The sequence below is a fragment of the Delphinus delphis genome, chromosome 20 (assembly GCF_949987515.2).
Source record: "Delphinus delphis chromosome 20, mDelDel1.2, whole genome shotgun sequence".
NCBI classification, from domain to species: Eukaryota; Metazoa; Chordata; class Mammalia; order Artiodactyla; family Delphinidae; genus Delphinus; species Delphinus delphis.
Window position 1 is genome coordinate 35,321,252 of NC_082702.1, and position 19,201 is coordinate 35,340,452.

Genomic DNA, 19,201 nt, shown 5'->3' on the forward strand with positions numbered 1-19,201 from the left:
CCAACTTGTTTAGTGTCAGTTACTGTACAGTGTAAAACACAGGGAAGATGGACTCACTTTCTCACTCTTTGTGTGAAATGTACACATTGCTTCCTAGTTCAGGATGCCTGGTGGAAGGCAAAGTAAGGAAAAAGGCAGAAGGGTAAATGCATTTTTTTGGTCTCCAAATGGCAGAACACATTTTTCACAAAAATAATCTTCACATTTGCCCAATACTGTGCATGTCTGAAAGAGTTTTCCATTGCATCTTCTCATGAAATCTTCATTCCAAATAGCATTCAGCCCTATATCAAAAAAAGTGTCTCTGTTTTTCCTTTAGTTTATTTCAAGTTTAGATAAAGATGAGAAAAGCCTCCTGAATTTTAGAAAGAAACATAAGTTAAAAGAATGGAGTGGGGGTGGGACAGTTTGAATTTAGTTTTAATCTTTAATCAAGATGTTAACAGACACTTAGTAAAGATTCAAGTTATGTACATCAAATAAATGATTACTCAAGAATATGATCATCCTACTTTGCAGACAAGGAAACTAAAGTTCAGAGAAATGTGGATAGCTATGTAATAAGTAACTATAAAAATAAGTCTATCATCTTATTATATACATTGTTCCTCAACTACCCTGTCACTTAGGCAAATTCAAACACAACTTATAAGTGAGAAAAATAAGAAAGAGAAATTTTTAGGGTTAGATAATGTTGTGTATGTTTAGTTGTAAGCACATAATAATGCTTCATATGGTTTAGTATTAAATATTTTCAATTATTTTTTCCCCAATTAAAAGAGAAAAAAAACGACAAACTTTCTTCCTCTTCCATTTCCTGTCTTTAATTTTTTAAGTATTAGTAAAATAACCATAGATCATTTTATTTGGCAATATTTGGTGGTGTTTTTTTGGTTTTGACAAGTCAGTCTTTGGTAAAGATCTAAAAACATTTTCCAGAACTCCATCGGGACTCTAGATTGTTTTTGAAATTAAAAATTTGGCAATTTTCTTCACAGAGCTGTAAAGCTTTAATAATATAAACTGTTTGCTAAATTGGTCGGTGATCTATGCTTTCAGTAATTATGAAATATTTTAAATATCTAAAGAATAATATTATAAAGAAAAAAACCACAGCAGGTTTGTATATGTTAAAGATAAATTACTTTTTAACTATTTTATTATAGTTGATTTACAATGTTGTGTTAGTTTCAGGTGTATAGCAAAGTGATTCAGTAATATATATACACATATTCATTCTTTTTAGGTTCTTTTCTCATGTAAATTATCACATAATATTGTGTAGAGTTCCCTGTGCTATACAGTAGGCGCTTGTTGGTTATGTATCTTATATATAGTAGTGTGTGTATGTTAATCCCAAGCTCCTGATTTGTCCCTCCCCCCCCATGTTTCCCCTTTGGTAACCATAAGTTTGTTTTCAATAACTGCAAGTCTGTTTCTGTTTTGTAAATAAGTTCATTTGTATCTTTTTTAAAATTAGATTCCACATATGAGAAATATCATATTATATTTGTCTTTCTCTGTCTGACTTCACTTAGTATGATAATCTCTAGATCCATCCACGTTGCTGCAAATGACACTTTTCCATTCTTTTTTAATGGCTAATATTCCATTGTACATATATCACATCTTCTTTATTGATTCCTCTGTCAATGGACATTTAGGTTACTTCCATGCCTTGGCTATTGTAAATAGTGCTGCAGTGAACATTGGGGTGCATGTATCTTTTCAAAGTATGGTTTTCTCCAGATGTATGCCCAGGAGTGGGATTGCTGGATCCTATGGTAGTTCTATTTTTAGTTTTTTAAGGAACCTCCTTGCTGTTCTCCATAGTAGTTGTACCAATTTACATTCCCACCAACAGTGTAGGAGGGTTCCCTTTTCTCCACACCCTCTCCAGCATTTATTGTCTGTGGACTTTTTGATGATGGCCATTCTGACTGGTGTGAGGTGATATGTCATTGTAGTTTTGCTTTTCATTTCTCTGATAGTGATGTTGAGCATCTTTTCATATGCTTTTTGGGCATCTGCATGTCTTCTTTGGAGAAATGTCTATTTAAAGATAACTTACTTTTGTCAAAAATTATCAAGCTCAGCTTGGAGCATCACTATCATATGATACCCATGATATTTAAAATTGAAGATTAGAAAGAACTGCTCCTTAGAAGAAAACAGTAGAAGCATCAAAAACCATTTTATTTTTTGAACCTCAAATTTAATTCTGAATTAGAAGCTTTTTTCCCCCCATTGGATTTTTTATTTCCACAGAAAAAAAATGTTTATACATTCAATGTCCAATATGGTACCCACTAGCCACACATGGCTATTAAGCAATTGAATTATGTCTCGTTCAAACTGAGATGTGTTATAAGCGTAACATCAGATACACACTGGTTTTCAAAGACCTAGTACAAAAATATCTTAATAATTTTTAATATAGATTACATATTGAAATGTAGGATTTTTCATGTATTGGCTTAAATATTATTAAAGTGAACTTAAACTGTTACTTTTTAATTTTTATGTATAGGCACTAAGAAATTTAGAAATTCACGTGTGGCTTGTATGGACAATGCTGGCTTCAATATTTTAGAAATGTATTTGGAAGTGAAAAGGTGTAACTACTTGTACTTGCATATATCAAAACCCTCTTACTGGACAAGTATTGAATGTTAATCTTCGCTTTGCACTTGGAAAGACTTATTCTGCAATGACTACAAGTTATCTTTGGTATGCCATTTATTTAATAATTGTGGAGGTGCTTATAAAAAGTGAGCATTTTCATTTCATAGAATTTTAGGAAGGATAAAGATAATGGGGAAAGTCTCCTAAATTTCCTAAATAATTAGGTTAAAAGGAAATAGGACAGAAGTAGGTGAGGGATAGGGATATTGTACTTTAAGATATTTGGAGGCCTATTGACATATTTTTGTTTCATAATTCTATGAGATAGTTGATACAGGAAAGGCTCACAAGATAAATTTCTCAAAAGAAAGGAAGAAAAGATGCAAAACCACATTTACAAGATGGCTTGTGACAGAGCTAAGGTAGAGAGGTGTGTAGGGAGATGCACTTTTGTGTTTTAAACAAAGAAAAAAAAGCTACTTTGATGAAATCAGTGTGAATAGATTGGTAGATTATGGGCGATTTCTGTTTTCCCCTTATGATTTTTATTTATAAATAAATGCAGGTTTATTTTTCACATTATCTACAATCAAGAAATAGTAACTTTATCCTAAAATACTTCCTTCAATAAAATACAAAGTATTTCCTTTAATAATTGTCTACAAAGTACTAGTAGGCAGCCAGCAGGAAAACTTGCAGTGATTTCATGCTAAGAACCGAGAATCATCAAAGGGATAAGGTCTCCCAGTGAATATGGCCAAGGTAAAACGCTATTAAAATTTTCTCTGTAATTACATGCACAATCCAGTCTGTACAGCAGAGACAGACTATAGGAGCCTGAGGCCGTGTCCATATAATCTGGTTTTCAGGTAACTTTTCAACTGTTTCCCCATTTTCATGTATACAAATACCTCATGTACATCCTGACTCTCAGCTCCCCTGGGGAAACTGAATCTGAAAATTTTTGAATCAGATTGAGACCCTTTGGGATATATATCCCACATAAGGACAAACATAATCCTCTTAACTTATTAATGCAAAAAGTTGTCCAGGTAAATTTTAACAAAAACAGACATCAAAGGGTTAAGAATATCTTTCATCACTTCCCAAGCAAGATAAAATGAATCTCTATACTTCTTTTGGCAGAAGGATTCAAGGGAAAAAAAATCTTCACAAGCAGAACAAAAAGAAATGTGGTGCTTTCTGAGGGAGATATGGAAAGGAATTTTTTTTATCTAAATGGATAAAGTACATTTTCAAATAGAAAATATAGATTTCCCTGAGCATTTGTGCAAGAAAATTGAAAGAGTAGATGAGGAGTCAAAGTCATCACAAATAAGGAGACATTTCACTTGAAAAAAGTTTAATAGAAGTAAAATGTATGGAATATATCAGAAATTGGCCTGTAGACTGACAAGCCAAACTGAAAAAATTTAGGCAGATGCCCGTTAAGGTGCCAAACCTTGAAAGCACTGGAAAAAAGTACCTGTCAGAGAACCAAGGTGATTTTCAATGAACTTAAAATGAAAGCATTTGAGAGGCACTTACGATGCAAAAATGTCTCTTAAATGTTGTCACAGTAGAAAACTGTTTGATCAATAAAGAGTTTGTTTGGAATATTGGTTTCATAGTCCTCAAGCCTTGAGAGTCTATGAGTTTCTCTCTCTCTAAACAGGGGCTGGAATTATTTTAGATCATTCCTGCTAACCAGCTAACCTATCTCTATTTTCAGTCATTCATTAATTCAACATATGTTTATAAAGCAGCTATTATGTGTTAGCTATTATGCTGGCTGTAAAAATATAGTGATGAACAGAACACAATTTTGTCTTCCCTTGCCAAGCTTGTAAGAAAACATATATATGTAAGATGGTTATAATAACTTATTTAGTAGTTACTGGCATGATGGTATGAAGAAGTGCCTGATGCATGTGGTCAAGTGCTGAGGTTTAGGAAAGACTTTCCTAAGAAGGTGGTCTGTGAGTTGGGACTGGAGGTATGAATAGAGATTAACCAGGTAGAGAGGAGGTGGGCTTATAGGATGCTCTAGGCTGAAAAAGCAGCCTGGTGTAAAGACCCTATATCAGGAAGAATTAGGGGTATTTTAGGGACTCAAAGAAATGCATTTATATAGAAAGAAGACGAAAAGTGTGGGGTGGGGGGAGGCACAAGGAATTGGAGAGAAAGGTGAGACTAAACCATAGTTAGGGATTATACATTTTATTTTATGTATAATGAAATCAGAAAGATTAAACATGTTTTTTAAAAACAAAAAATACCGAGGCTTACCATATAATAATGATTAATAGTTATTGAGTCCTTATTAAGTGATTTTGCATATATTACCTCATTTAATTGGTTGATGGCTCATTAAGCTGAAGAGAACTAATTGTCACTTAATATCTTTGGGTTGTAAGACTTGAACACTTGGTCCTACAAAGCTCAGAATAGTGTGCAGTGTTTTCTAAGTATATTTTATTCTTTTCCTCTTGGGCATTCAGAAAGCATATTACCATATTAAAGGTTCTGAGAAGCTTGTATAAATACTTTAACTTTACTAACCCAGTGTATCCCAAATATCCCATGGATTTTAAATTATGTGAAACATTTTTTCTTAAATGATAAGCTAAGGAGTTAGTAAGAATTATTAAAATATCTCCCCAAAATGCCAGGCACTGTAGATCCTTAAAAATGCAACTAAAATGCCATGCTTCGCAGTCCAGGGTTAGAAGCACCGTGATTCCCCAACCACAAACATGAGGTTAAGAAGTCTTTTTTTTTATTTTTAAGTCTTTACTGAATTTGTTACAACACTGCTTCTGTTTTATGTTTTGGTTTTTGGCCCTGAGGCATGTGGGATCTTAGCTCCCTGACCAGGGATCAAGCCCTCACCCCCTACATTGGATGGCAAAGTCTTAACCCCTGGACCGCCAGGGAAGTCCCTGGTTAAGAAGTCTTAAACAAAACTCTGTTCTCTCCCTGATATATTTTTGATGACAACTCACCTATCCATTTAATCTCACAAATAGTTGGGGCTTATCTTTGGAAGTGAGGATCTATTTTCAGTCTCTCGTGAAACATGGTAGGGAGCAGATGAATCTGATGGCTGAAGCCACTTGACATGGGCAAAGGGATAGTCTCTGCCAATGCTCTGGCCACAGGCCCTCAGCCACTTTGTAGTTTTGGGCTTCACCAGCCTGCTGATTCTAGTTCCAGGAGTCTCTTGAGAAGAAATCTTGCCCAGTCTGCCGACTGTCTCGGTGTTTGAAACTCTGCAAACACACATGGCTACTAACCTCATTTTTTGGACCCATTTGAGGAGTGAAATTCATTGCTCCTCGAGGAATCCACAAGAGCACTAACTCACTGTGGTTCCTCAGGCTCCTGACACACCCCAGATTCTCATGAGTGATCACCTTAAATTATGTCGTGAAGGGACTTGTGATTAAATGAATGAGCACTGGAGTTTGACAACAGTAAATCAGCAAATAATCACAGGCATGGAAAAATATATGAGTGCAATTTCACAATGCCTCATATATCTGCATTCGCCTTGGCAGGCTTTGGCACTCCCTGCATTGAGCAGAAGTCATCTTTATACTTTAGCCATGGGAACAAGAATATTCAACTTTGTTTATTCTTGTACCTACAGCTTCCCACTTCAGAGGTTTCTGATGTGCTTTGAGAGCCTTTAATATATGATTTGTATAAAGCTCTGTTCTATGAAATTTTTCCTGAGATACTCTTTTGCAGGTACTATAAAAACGTGTAGTATTTTTGACATGAATATTTCTTTTGAAAGATTAATTCTTTAGACAAGCTACCTTTTATACAAATTTAGGTCTAAGTTATATGTGAAGAATGTCATTGTCACGAGGATGGTTTCTACAGATGACACCATTTGAATTTTCCATAGCTACATTTAATTATTCCATTTTATTAAACCATGATAAAAAGTTTAAGACATGCTAATGTCACAGCAATGGACTGGTTCACTGATAATAACCAGTTAACCATTATTTATATAGTGCACATTTGACAGACTCATAGATACTCTCATGTTTCATTAACCCCACTTGAATAAATAGAAACCAAACTCACTCTAAATTAAGGCTGAGCATCTCCTTAACAGTTATTTTGGAATATCGCCAAGGTTTTTTCTTACTTCTGTACCGAAGAATGGGCAAGGAAAAATCCTCACCTCACTGACCTATCCTCCTAGAGTCAAGGTTATTGAGACAAGTTAATGAGAAAATCACAGACCATAGTCTTTGTCATGGTAGGTTTTTTAAATAAGTTTGATGTTGTTCTCCAAGAATTCCCTGAAATTGCATTTATTCTTCGTATTGAGAGAGATTATTTGTGAATTTTTAAACATTTCTTTGCCATTTATGGATATATACTCTTTATCCTCTGCAACACCACCCCTAAATATATGTCTCCTTCCATAGACTGCCTAACATTTGATTCCATTTCAAGACAAATGGTCACCATAAACACCTCCAGAATTTTGATATCTTATTTTGCCCATATATCGAAGGATTAAAAATGACTAAGCATTTTTGAAGCTGGATTGTAAATATACCTTGATTTTAGACAGTTTATAGCCTGGAAAACCTCTGGGAAAGGCCTATGGCATTTGTAGCCTAGAAAACCTCTGGGTTTTGTCTTATTTTATTTTTGTTCTCATTATTGTCTCTTTACTTCAGCTGCCATCCTTAGTATTCAGCATTATATATAATTTCAAATTTAGCTTTAAATTTATAAAAGTGTTATTTTATTCTATAATTAATTTATCCTTCAAAATTGTTTTGAGGGGATGTATAAGATACAAGAAACTGCTAGCACAAAAGATGCTACAGGGATATGAGACAGATGTGTGTATAATACAGTAAGAGAATTAAACGTATTAGATTGGATATGGTATAGCCAAGGAGAGAAACAATGTAGTGCATCTACTGTTACATATATAAAATGAGAAGTAAAAAAGCCAGAAAAAGAGAATACTTTCTAGTTTCAGCTTCACCGTGTAAAGAACTTGGAAGTTATCACTGCTATCCTTACAGCAAGAAAAAGGTGGACAAACTGAAAATCAACAATTTTTCTTGTACCCATCAGAGAACTGATGGTTACACAGGCAAATTGCCAAACCAAAACATGGAGAGACAGGTGGATCCAGAGAAACACAGTAGAGGTCTGCTTACCCTGGGCAGAAGCCATTGGAGCCATAAACTGGTGGGCAAAATTAAATGGTAATTTTTGATGAATTTCTGCAGGCTGACAGTGGACTAGCCTGAGAGTAAGAAGCTACTTGGCACCACAGTTTTAGAGGTTTCCACACTTTTATAACCTTTATCTCCAGGAACCCCACTAGCTTTTCACAGTGGAGATCTGAGTCAAGAGAAAGACCCCCTCTTGACTCTATTATAATGAGGAGGTGGGGGAGTAGAGGAAGGAGATGGAAAAATAAGTTATTGTGAAATATGTCTAGAACCTTCTTCATATCAAAGTCTTAATGTATGGGGGTGGGGGAGGGGGGAACTGAACAAACAAAACTTTGCCACAGCCTTATCCAGACCTGGTGGGGGGGCTATTTTCCCCATTCTAGCCACTGCAACTCTTCCTGTATAGAGAAGAAGCAAAAAGAAAACACGTTAATAGGGAAAAGGGAGTCAACAAAATAGACTGGGAATTTTGCCGCCAGGGAAGGTATTATGGGTCAGGAGAAAGGAGCTATACCAATGAAGAAACACTTGTTAAGGTCACAACTTTGAGCCACATCCACTAAAAGATGGAACATTAATTGTACAATTGGAGAATGCTCCCATCTCCAAAACCTTACAACTACAAAAGGGATCCAGCGTATTAACCCTGGACTGCAGAGGAAAGAGCTGCAAGACATAGACTTTCTTTGAGGAAGAATTCATAAGGCAGCCCAGAAAAACAAGAGAAACAACATCAGACAAAGTCGTTAGAGGAAGTTGAAGGCTCTGACACCTATAGTTACAAAAAATATTATACTCATCCCAGTTCTCAGCCAGAAAAATACAAAATGATGATGTACCTCAGTTGCAATTACTTGATATAATATGCCAGTTTTCAGCAAAAATATTCAAAGACAGGCCAAGGCAAGAGAAGATAAAATCTGAAGAGACCAAGCAATTGTCAGAACCAGGCTCAGATCTGACACAACTCCACAGTTGCTGGAGGTGTCCGAGAAGGAATTTAACTATCTGTTTAAAATGTTAAGGGCTCAATTGAATGCAATGAACTCTGAAAACTCAACAATAAGAAAATAAACACCCAATTTAAAGTATTGGAAAAATCTGAAGGTACACCTCACCAAAGCAAATATAAAGATGGCAAACAGCATATGAAAAGATGCTCCGCATCCGATTTCACTAGCAAAATCCAAATTAAAGAAACAGTGATCCGTAGCTGATTCACTTTGTTATACGGCAGAAACGAACACACCATCGTAAAGCAATTATACTCCAATGAAGATGTTTAAAAAATTAAAAAACAATGGGATATCACTGCACACCTACTAGAATAACTAATGTTTTTCAGAAATGGTGGTACCAGTTAACTGAGGATGTGAACAACGGGACCTCTCATTTGTTACAAATGCAAAAGGGTGCAGTAACTTTGGGACATAGTGTGGCAGTTTTCTGTAAAACTAAACACGGTTTTCAATACAATCCAGCAGTCACACTCGTCGGTGTTTGCTCATCTTATTTGAAAAATGATGTCCACACAAAATCTGCATGTGAATGTTGTGGCAGCTTTGTCCCTAATCACCAAAAACTAGAAGCAATAAGGTATTTTTAATGGGTGAATGGGTAAACAACCTTTGATGCATCCATACAGAACAATATTCAGTGTTAAAAAAATAATGAGTTGTCAGGCCACATAAAGATATGGATAATCTTAATTGTACATCGCCATTGTGGAAGAAGCTAGTGTGTAAAGGCTACATACTGCTAAATTCCATTTTTATGATATTCAAGAAAAAGTGTCACTTCAGATATAGTAAAAAAATCACTGCTTGCAAGGGGTTCGAGGAGGATGTTGACTTTGTGATGCACAGGGGATTGTTAGGGTGGTGAAGCTATTTTATAATACTGTAATGATGAAAACATGACACAGTGTTTACATCAAAATCTATAGTACTTTACAGCACAAAGAATGATCCTTGTTGTATGCAAAGTTTAAAAAAATCATTTAAAAGGTCATAGACCTCCAGGATATTAGGTACAAAATTATATAATCTAAAAAAAAGCATGAGCTTTATTTAATAATAATGTACCAATGTTGATTCATTAATTAGGACAAGTGTACCATACTGATACAAGATGTTTGTTACAGGAGAAACTGAGTGGCAGGTATATGGGAACTCTCTCTACTATCTTCTCAGTTTTTCTCTAAAGTTAAAACTAATTGTGTGTGTGTGTGTCAGATAGAAAAAGGGAGAAAAAAAGAGAAAGAAATGGATGAAGGGGAGGCAGGGTTTGAGTAGGAGAGTTCATAAAATTAGAAAAAGTTTCCTAGGAAGTCTTTTGTCATTAATTACAGAGGAGAAAACATTTAAAGAAGAAAGACTAAGCAACTGTGTCAAATACTGCTGAAAGGTTAACATGCTATGGGCAAAATTATTGGTGAAAATGAACACTTTTGCTTCTGTGGAACTCTTCTGTGTGGCTGGCGAGTAGGTCTGTTTTCCTGGTGAGCAAACCACCAAGGGAAAGATGCTTAAATAAATTAGTAATAAATTCCTATTCCTTCAGTTCTATATGTTGCTTTTAATCATTTTCAACACTTTGAATTATTGATTTCTTGAAACCCAGGCGAGGTTTATTTGTGTGAATTTGTATGGATGTCTAACAGCAGAGCAAGTTTCACCGCTTGGGGGAAAGTGGAAAGACAGCACAGCCTGTGCTTTCCAGCTGCCAAAATCTGGAGGAACAGAGGAAGAGAACTGCTGGCAGTGGACATGAAAATCCTTGCCAATTCTTAGGTTGCATAGTTGAAAACTCCATGTGCTTCCCATCACACAGCAATATTTTCACACCTCTTGTGCCATTAATTAAGCTCTCTTTATCCTCCCGATTTCAGGTAAGAGACCCACATCACTGAATGCTGAGATCCATTTTTAATGGGGGTAAACATGGGATATACTCAGTATTAGATGGTTTTCCCATATTTTTTTTTGCACAGTAGAGTTGAGTGAAGTGTGAAACACCATATATATTTGTTACAGCAATTGATCTTGTCACAGAGCTGAACCTTTTGGGAATAATCATTCAGACCATCTGTCTAAGACTGGGCTGTAAATTGTGTACTTCTTTTCTTAGAATTTTATTCTGTAGCATTAGTATGAGTTGAATAGTTATCAGCAGACTGTGACTTGAATAAATGAGTTCTATAAGATGTCAAAAGCACTGGGGAATTTCAGAATTATAGCATGAATAGGTATACATATAATAGCTTCATTTATGTCCAATCTGGACATTGTCTGTAGTCATCATTTAAGTTGGTTACCTGGTCAAAGGAATTACCGTAACAAGGAGCTTTTATTTTTAATATTTTTTGCTTTATTATTTATTGGTTTTTTAATGAGTATTTTTTAAACTTTTTTTTGCTTTTTTTTAACTTCCTGTTTTGTTGCTTTTTTTTAACTTTCTGTTTTAGAATGATTATTGATTCGTGGAAAATCGTGAGAAAATGTAGGAGAGGTCTCAAGTACCCTTTACCCAGTGGGAAAAACTCAGCATCATTCCCTTGAGATTATTTTTAAATTAAAAATAACGTAACAAATATCAACTGATTAGTAGGATCCCTTACGTCACTTTAAAACTAGAGATTTCTGAGCCCAGACAGCAAAGACTTTTAGAGATGAAGAATGTGCTTTCAGCTTCTTTTGTCTAAGGATGCTCATGTGGTATTTTATCAGAAGACTAGATTCTTAAAGTAAGGTGGGAAACTTGATGTCTCCTGCAAAGATAATCTATCTCAGTCTCTTCTTTCTATATATTTGTGTTAGGGAGCAAATATAAGAGCTAGGTCTTTAAAGACAGAGGCAGTTGGCAGTCAGGGTCAGTGACAGACTGTTGCTCTCTCAAAACATTGTGAGCATTAATGATCATAATGTCAGAGTAGGATAGTAAATGAAGAGTTGAACAGAATCACATGCTGTTGCTCTCAGCCTGACTCTACTCATTCTCCCTTCTCCCTTTATCTTGTCTCGTCTTCCTCTCAGTTTTCAGATGAGTAGCTAGAGAAAGCCTCAGTGGGGGTCAGCATGCTTCAAGTTGACCAGTTGGTCTGACATAGAAAGGGTAAATGACAAATTTATTCACCAATTCTAAGTCCACACTAGAAATCTGATGTACTCAGTAGCCATCAGTCTTCATTGTTCCAAAACACAGAAGGAACAGGGAGCAAGGCACAGCTTTTAAAAGATTAGCATTTATAATATGTAATAAATTATCCACTAGGTATCCACAAGGAGAATGAGACATAAGAATTTATTTTTTCTTCAGATGAGTCTCTCACTCTTTAAGAAGAAGCAGACAAAGGGAAGAAAACCTATCATGTCTAAAATATTTGCCAGTTACCAAGAGCCACCCTATGTGCATAATCTTTAGAGCATGTACTTCATGAGTCAGGAGAAATACCAGTTTTATATCACCACTGCACCCTAGTGGCTAGCATGATATTGGACCCATGGTAGGTGTTAATAATGTGTCAGATAAACAACAGTATGAGTTAGTGATTATCTCCTTGTATGATAGAGGGACAAAATATTAATACATTAAAATAAGATGACCAGTATCATACGATTTTTTGTTATGAACCAAATGTGGTACAGAAAGATTTAGAACTTTATTTTGACTTACACATAAATTAATTAGTAGTTGTTTATCTGAGTGACTTTCTTAGCTACTATCCAGACTTACTTAAAATCCATCTGGAGCAAGAAGAATATTTAACAATCTTTTTAAGCTACAGTTATAAAGATGACACCAAATACAGACAAATGGTTTTTAGAAACAGTGCAACAGACTTTTGAGAACTCTGTGCACGGTTTACTATGATAATGTGAGCCATTTGGTGGTGAGAAATACTTATTCTTCTTGGTATCCCCGTTGACTAATGCATGACCTGCCATACAGTAGGTTATACATCAAAGTGTCCTGATTCAAATTTTTAAAATAAAAACCAATGATAAGAACCTAATGGGGACTTCCCTCCTGGTGCAGTGGTTAAGAATCTGCCTGCCAATGCAGGGGACACGGGTTCGAGCCCTGGTCCGGGAAGATCCTACATGCCGCAGAGCAACTAAGCCCGAGTGCCACAACTACTGAGCCTGTGCTCTAGAGCCCACGAGCCACAACTGCTGAGCCCGTGTGCCACAACTACTGAAGCCTGGGCACCTAGAGCCCATGCTCCGCAACAAGAGAAGCCACTGCAGCAAGAAGCCTGCACACCGCAACGAAGAGTAGCCCCTGCTTGCCGCAACTAGAGAAAGCCCACGCGCAGCAATGAAGACTCAATGCAGCCAAAAATAAATAAATAATTTATATATATATATATATATATATATATATATATATATATATATATATAAAAGAACCTCATGAGAATGGCTTTTAATATCAAATCAAATAAACTGAATAATTTCTTTGTAGGGAAGTCACTATTTTGGTTGTTGCTATACTGTTTTCTTTGTGTTTTTTTTTTAAATGTATTTTTATTTATGCATGTATTTATTTTTGGCTGCGTTGGGTCTTCATTTCTGTGCGAGGGCTTTCTCCAGTTGCGGAGAGCGGGGGCCCTTCTTCATCACAGTGTGCGGGGGCCCTTCTTCATCGCGGTGTGCGGGCCTCTCATTATCGCGGCCTTCTTGTTGCGGAGCACAGGCTCCAGACACGCAGGCTCAGTAGTTGTGGCTCACGGGCCCAGTTGCTCCGCGGCATGTGGGATCTTCCCAGACCAGGGCTCGAACCCATGTACCCTGATTGGCAGGCAGATTCTCAACCACTGCGCCACCAGGGAAGCCCCTTCTTTGTTTTTTAAGTAACATAATCAGGAGAGATAATTTGACTAATTTATCTCCCTCCCTCATACTTGGACTTTATCCTGGGGGGTGGCCTTAAAAGATCTTTCCAGAGGATCACATTTCCATCAAATATTATAAATCATAGAGCTTTGTTTTAGGAACTCAAAACTAAAATCTGTTTGTATGGACACCAATTAATTTACCTTCTCCATTTCCAGAATCACACATGTGGTAATTGTTAGGAGTTTGGACTTTAATTCTTGTAGTACTAGAAATAGAAACAGTCATTCAAATTCCATTTGATATTTTCCCATACATGAGAGAGAGAGTATTTCAAACTCGGTGGAGCTAAGTGTCTTATCCACTGTTGTTATCCACTGTAGTGTTATGACTGCACTAATTCCTTGACTAAGTGTCAAATACTCATTAACAGATTAAAACATTACTTTGAGTAATTATTTAATGAATTTATAGATTATTATAAGACCATATGCATGTCATGTTAAAGGGAGGGGACTTAATGTTATGGAGAAGAAAATTAATACACCCAAGAAGTTTTGCATCAGGTATGCTACAGAGACCTCTACTGAGCAAATCCCCCACAGACACAGTATTCTAACTTATACCCTAGAAACTGCCTGGTAAAAATTGATCACAATTGTCATTGCTCTTTATGAGAATATGAGTGCATAATTTTATGAGGCTGCTTCCTTGCGTCATTAATTTTAATGGTGCTTTGCATAGGGAGATATTTTTCAGGTATTGTATAATGCATAGCAAGGCCTATGAATCCTAAATAATATAGCTAATATTATTCCTCGTATAGGAATTAAAAGGAATTCTGACTTATGATTTTAGTTAGTAACTTAGCATCAACCCTCACTACCAACCAAGCATTTTACTATCATCCAACATAATTTTCATAGTACAGGAACCATGTGCCATTTTTGGCTTTAAAAAGCAGTTTTTGGAGCAAAAGCATAATGAAAATCATTTATTATTTAGGAGATTACAAATGAGTTCTTTGTGATTAGTCATTTTGTAGTGTGAAGGAAAATTTTTTCAAGTAACATTGAAAGAGGGTATTGATCTAATTCCTTAGAAAAGTTAAGAAAAGTTCAAAACTCATTTTCAGTAAATACTAGTTAAGGAAGGATGAGTTTGTAGACGTGACATGTGAAAGGGGACCCCTGGATTGATCACATAAGATTCTCAAAATAAAAACTTCAGAGCCTAATCTACGCGTCCATAACATATGAGCTGCATTACATAGTAAGGTCGGGTATGACAATGGATCAGTTTTTGTAGGTTGGAGTCAGATGTTAATATTCTATTATTGCAGGACCAGGGGCTCACATTTAATTTGATGCTTCACGTTCAGAAAAGAGCGCTACATGTTGGCTTTTGACCACATCTGTCAAGTCCCTAGATGGGAAAATTGAAAGGTATTGGCTTTATTCATGAATAGTTTAGTACATAGCAAATGCCTCCCTTCCATTTCTGTTTCTCCAAATTTGAAAATAAAAGGCACATTGGTCTCTACAAAATCATCCTATTTTTACTACTCTTTCCATAGAAAATTATTTTTGTTTTGTCAGCTCATTTGGACAATAATACCAAGGAGTTAGTCCTCATTTTGTTTTTAGTCCATCCCTGTGCTTTCAAACATCATGTAAGAAGAAATAGGTGAATATGGAATAGCCAAGGGATTTGCAGGTGCCTAGCTCAGCTTGCCCTAACTATTCCTCCTTTCATGAACTCTCTTCATCCTCCTGCATAGATATGGTTTTCTTGCTGTATTCCTAAAAGTCACTTTCTAATTTGCATTACATTTACATCCAAGGAGAGAAAGTAAGTTCTATAGCCACTCAAGTCCATTCTCAGTCTCCAGAATGGGATCTTGACCATCCATTAAAAATAAGAGGATTCATGTTAAAGCAAGCTTTGATGTTTCCATATTTTTAAGCTGTATCTATTGATACTGAATTAAAATTTGCTTCCTCCCTTTGTATGGTTTCAGATGCCAAAACCAGGAATTTGGAAGGTTAGGCATGTACGAGTGATTATTTAAACATATAAAGGCAATTCTTATATTCTACTTATCTTCTCTTTTCTAGCTAAAATACTCTCAATATCTCATTATCAACAGTAGCTTAAATATATGTGTAATAAATGAAAACTCCAAGTGATATCCTGTCCTCAGCATCATTTTATGCTTTATTTTGCTGAATCTTCAGAAGTCTGTAAAGTAGGTGTTATTAATCTTTCTGAGTGGTAGCTTGTTTGCACATATGGTCACAATAAGTCCCCTATTTCCTCCATATAGTCACAGCTTTGTGTAGTCCATTCCCAACAGATTCTGCCTTGCTCCTGTTAGTTGCTTTGACCAATAATTTGGGTAATTTTTTTTACATCTGAGTGATCTCAGAATAGTGTCACTGGACTCTGTAGGTCATAGGTTTAAGGTTAATTTTTACATATCTATTTTATGTTATGGACATAAAACTATGCATTTTGAAATTATTTATTTTGATATTGACAATATCTATTTTAGTAATACAATCTGTATTGAAGATCTGCAATATAAACAATGACGTGCATAAATGTTTCTGTATTTTTGGACACCTACGTGGCTCCCAATTTACCAATATTATAACAATACATTTTTTTTTTTTATTTTTTTTATTTTTTATTAACATCTTTATTGGGGTATAATTACTTTACAATGGTGTGTTAGTTTCTGCTTTATAACAAAGTGAATCAGTTATACATATACATATGTTCCCATATCTCTTCCTTCTTGCGTCTCCCTCCCTCCCACCCTCCCTATCCCACCCCTCCAGGCTGTCACAGAGCACCGAGCCAATATCCCCGTGCCATGCGGCTGCTTCCCTCTAGCTATCTACCTTACTACGTTTGTTAGTGTGTATATGTCCATGACTCTCTCTCGCCCCGTCACAGCTCACCCTTCCCCCTCCCCATAACCTCAAGTCCGTTCTCTAGGAGGTCTGCGTCTTTATTCCTGCCTTACCCCTAGGTTCTTCATGACATTTTTTTTTTCTTAAATTCCATATATATGTGTTAGCATACGGTATTTGTCTTTTTCGTTCTGACTTACTTCACTGTGTATGACAGACTCTAGGTCTATCCACCTCATTACAAATAGCTCAATTTCGTTTCTTTTTATGGCTGAGTAATATTCCATTGTATATATGTGCCACATCTTCTTTATCCATTCATCCGATGATGGGCACTTAGGTTGTTTCCATCTCCGGGCTATTGTAAATAGAGCTGCGATGAACATTTTGGTACATGACTCTTTTTGAATTTCGGTTTTCTCAGGGTATATGCCCAGTAGTGGGATTGCTGGGTCATATGGTAGTTCTATTTGTAGTTTTTTAAGGAACCTCCATACTGTTCTCCATAGTGGCTGAACCAATTCACATTCCCACCAGCAGTGCAAGAGGGTTCCCTTTTCTCCACACCCTCTCCAGCATTTATTGTTTCTAGATTTATTGATGATGGCCATTCTGACTGGTGTGAGATGATATCTCATTGTAGTTTTGATTTGCATTTCTCTAATGATTAATGATGTTGAGCATTCTTTCATGTGTTTGTTGGCAGTCTGTATATCTTCTTTGGAGAAATGTCTATTTAGGTCTTCTGCCCATTTTTGGATTGGGTTGTTTGTTTTTTTGTTGTTGTTGAGCTGCATGAGCTGCTTGTAAATTTTGGAGATTAATCCTTTGTCAGTTGCTTCATTTGCAAATATTTTCTCCCATTCTGAGGGTTGTCTTTTGGTCTTGTTTATGGTTTCCTTTGCTGTGCAAAAGCTTTGAAGTTTCATTAGGTCCCATTTGTTTATTTTTGTTTTTATTTCCATTACTCTAGGGGGTGGGTCAGAAAGAATCTTGCTGTGATTTATGTCATAGAGTGTTCTGCCTATGTTTTCCTCTAATAGTTTGATAGTTTCTGGCCTTATATTTAGGTCTTTAATCCATTTTGAGCTTATTTTTGTGTATGGTGTTAGGGAGTGTTCTAATTTCATTCTTTTACATGTACCTGTCCAGTTTTCCCAGCACCATTTATTGAAGAGGCTGTCCTTTTTCCACTGTACATTCCTGCCACCTTTATCAAAGATAAGGTGTCCATATGTGCATGGGTTTATCTCTGGGCTTTCTATCCTGTTCCATTGATCTATCTTTCTGTTTTTGTGCCAGTACCATACTGTCTTGATAACTGTAGCTTTGTAGTATAGTCTGAAGTCAGGGAGCCTGATTCCTCCAGTTCCTTTTTTTGTTCTCAAGATTGCTTTGGCTATTCGGGGTCTTTTGTGTTTCCATACAAATTGCGAAATTTTTTGTTCTAGTTCTGTGAAAAATGCCAGTGGTAGTTTGATAGGGATTGCATTGAATCTATAGATTGCTTTGGGTAGTAGAGTCATTTTCACAATGTTGATTCTTCCAATCCAAGAACATGGTATATGTCTCCATCTATTTGTATCATCTTTAATTTCTTTCATCAGTGTCTTATAGTTTTCTGCATACAGGTCTTTTGTCTCCTTAGGTAGGTTTATTCCTAGATATTTTATTCTTTTTGTTGCAATGGTAAATGGGAGTGTTTTCTTGATTTCACTTTCAGATTTTTCATCATTAGTATATAGGAATGCCAGAGATTTCTGTGCATTAATTTTGTATCCTGCTACTTTACCAAATTCATTGATTAGCTCTAGTAGTTTTCTGGTAGCATCTTTAGGCTTCTCTATGTATAGGATCATGTCATCTGCAAACAGTGACAGCTTTACTTCTTCTTTTCCGATTTGTATTCCTTTTATTTCCTTCTCTTCTCTGATTGCTGTGGCTAAAACTTCCAAAACTATGTTGAATAAGAGTGGTGAGAGTGGGCACCCTTGTCTTGTTCCTGATCTTAGTGGAAATGCTTTCAGTTTTTCACCATTGAGGATGATGTTTGCTGTGGGCTTGTCGTATATGGCCTTTATTATGTTGAGGAAAGTTCCCTCTATGCCTACTTTCTGCAGGGTTTTTATCATAAATAGGTGTTGAATTTTGTCAAAAGCTTTCTCTGCATCTATTGAGATGATCATATGGTTTTTCTCCTTCAGTTTGTTAATATGGTTTATCACATTGATAGATTTGTGTATATTGAAGAATCCTTGCATTCCTGGAACAAACCCCACCTGATCATGGTGTATGATCCTTTTAATGTGCTGTTGGATTCTGTTTGCTAGTATTTTGTTGAGGATTTTTGCATCTATGTTCATCAGTGATATTGGTCTGTAGTTTTCTTTCTTTGTGACATCCTTGCCTGGTTTTGGTATCAAGGTGATGGTGGCCTCGTAGAATGAATTTGGGAGTGTTCCTCCCTCTGCTATATTTTGGAAGAGTTTGAGAAGGATAGGTGTTAGCTCTTCTCTAAATGTTTGATAGAATTCGCCTGTGAAGCCATCTGGTCCTGGGCTTTTCTTTGTTGGAAGATTTTTAATCACAGTTTCAA